The sequence below is a fragment of the Myotis davidii genome, unplaced genomic scaffold (assembly GCF_000327345.1).
Source record: "Myotis davidii unplaced genomic scaffold, ASM32734v1 scaffold1342, whole genome shotgun sequence".
Taxonomy (NCBI): Eukaryota; Metazoa; Chordata; class Mammalia; order Chiroptera; family Vespertilionidae; genus Myotis; species Myotis davidii.
Window position 1 is genome coordinate 11,411 of NW_006293228.1, and position 2,174 is coordinate 13,584.

The 2,174-nt window shown below is 37.1% G+C and overlaps 1 long non-coding RNA gene across 1 annotated transcript in view; it reads right to left on the minus strand.

The window, feature by feature from the left end:
- Window positions 1-2,113: 2,113 nt before the first annotated feature.
- The window catches only part of LOC107183599, a 4,422-nt gene continuing 4,361 nt past the window's right edge, over window positions 2,114-2,174 (minus strand). The window contains exon 3 of the long non-coding RNA XR_001514386.1: window positions 2,114-2,124. This is a non-coding gene — a long non-coding RNA (uncharacterized LOC107183599). The remainder of the gene's footprint in view (window positions 2,125-2,174) is intronic.

A 2,174-nucleotide genomic window follows, 5' to 3' on the forward strand; every position in this document is an offset into this window, starting at 1 on the left:
TTTTTGCATGTATCTGTCCAATTTTCCCAATACCATTTACTAATATTGAAGAGGCTATCTTGACTCCATTGTATGTTTTGCCTCCTTTGTCAAATATTAATTGAGTACAGTGGTTTGGGTCGATTTCTGGGTTCTCTATTCTATTCCATTGATCTATATGTCTGTTCTTGTGCCAGTACCAGGCAGTTTTGAGAACAGTGGCTTTTTAATACAGTTTGGTATCTGGTATTGAGATCCCTCCTACTATGTTCTTCTTTCTCAGGATTGCTGCAGCTATTTGGGGTCTTTTTTTATTCCAGATGAATTTTTGGAGAGTTTGTTCTAGATCTGTGCAACATTCCATTGGTATTTTATTTTATTTTTATTTTCTTTTTTGCCATTGGTATTTTAATTGGAAGAGCATTGAATCTATAGATTGCTTTGGGTAGTATGGACATTTTATTGATGTTGAATCTACCAACCTATGAACACAGTATGATCTTCCATCTGTTTATGTCTTCCTGTATCTCTTTTTCAGTGTCCTGTAGTTTTCCAAGTACAGGTCTTTTACCTTAGCTAAGTTTATTCCTAGGTATCTTAATTGTTTTTGGTGCGATGGTAAATGGGATTGCTTTTTTAATCTCTCTTTCAGTAAGTTCACAACTGGTGTATAAAAATGCCATAGATTTCTAGGCATTAATTTAGTATCCTGCTACATTGCCAAATTCACTTACTAAATCTAATAATTTTTTGAAGGTGTCTTTAGGGTTATCTATGTACAGTATCATGTCATCTGTGAATAAGGACAGTTTTACATCTTCTTTTCCAATTTGGATGCCTTTTATTTTTTCTTCTAGTCTGATCTCTATGGCTAGTACTTCCGGTATTATGTTGAACAGGAGTGGTGAGAGTGGGCATCCCTATCTTTTTCCTGTTCTTAGGTGAAATGGTGTTAGTTTTTGCCCATTGAGTATAATGTTGGCTGTAGGTTTGTCTTATAAGGCTTTTATTATGTTGAGGTATGATCCCTCTATTCCTACTTTGTTGAGGGTTTTTATCAAGAAAGGGTGTTGGATTTTGTCAAATTCCTTTTCTGCATCAAATGATGTGACTGTGTCATTTTTATCTCTCTATTTGTTTATGTGATGTATCACATTTAATTGATTTGCAGATATTGTACCATCCTTGCATTCCCGGGAGAAAACCTACTTGGTCATGGTGTATGATCTTGCTGATGTAATACTGTATCCGATTTGCTAAAATTTTTTGAGAATTTTGGCATCTATGTTCATGTGGGATATAGGCCTGTAATTCTCTTTCTTTGTGTTGTCTTTGTTTGGTTTTGGTAGTAGGGTGATGCTGGCTTCATAGAATGAGCTTGGAAGTGTTCCTTCCTCTTGAATTTTTTGTAGTAGTCTGAGGAGGATAGGCTTTAGTTCTTCCTAGAATGTTTGGTAAAACTCCCCTGTGAAGCCGTCTAGTCCTGGGCTTTTGTTTGCTGGAAGCTTTTTGATGACTGCTTCAATTTCTTCCATAGTTATTGGCCTGTTGAGATTTTTAGATTCTTCCTGATTGAGTTTTTGGAAGGTTGTAATTTTCTAGGAATATGTCCATTTCCTCCAGGTTGTCTAGTTTGTTAGAATAGAGTTCTTCATAGTATTTTTTAACAATCCTTTGTATTTCTGTGGGGTCTGTTGTTATTTCGCCTATTTCATTTCTGAGAATGTTTACTGGGTCCTTTCTCTTTGCTTCCTGGTAAGCCTGGCTAGAGGTTCATCAATCCTGTTTATCCTTTCAAAAAACCAGCTCTTGGTTTTATTGATCTTTTGTATGTTTTTTTGTCTCTATGTCATTTATTCCTGCTCTGATCTTTATTATCTCCTTTCTTGTGCTCACTATGGGCTTTTCTTGTCGCTCTCTTTCTAATTCTTTAATTTGTAGAGGTAGATTATTTATTACCATTTTTTTCTTGTTTTTTTGAGAGCTATAAACTTCATTCTCAAGACTACTTTCACTGTGTCCCATAGATTTTGGATTGTTATGTTTTCACTGGAGGCCTGATGCATGAAATTCATACACTGGGCCACCAGGAGGCTCCTGAGAACTGGCGCGAACATCAGCAGGGGCATCCCACCACTCACCCACCTGCCCAGAGGGCTGATCATGTCCCAGCGCCCCCCACCACCCCCACCCCT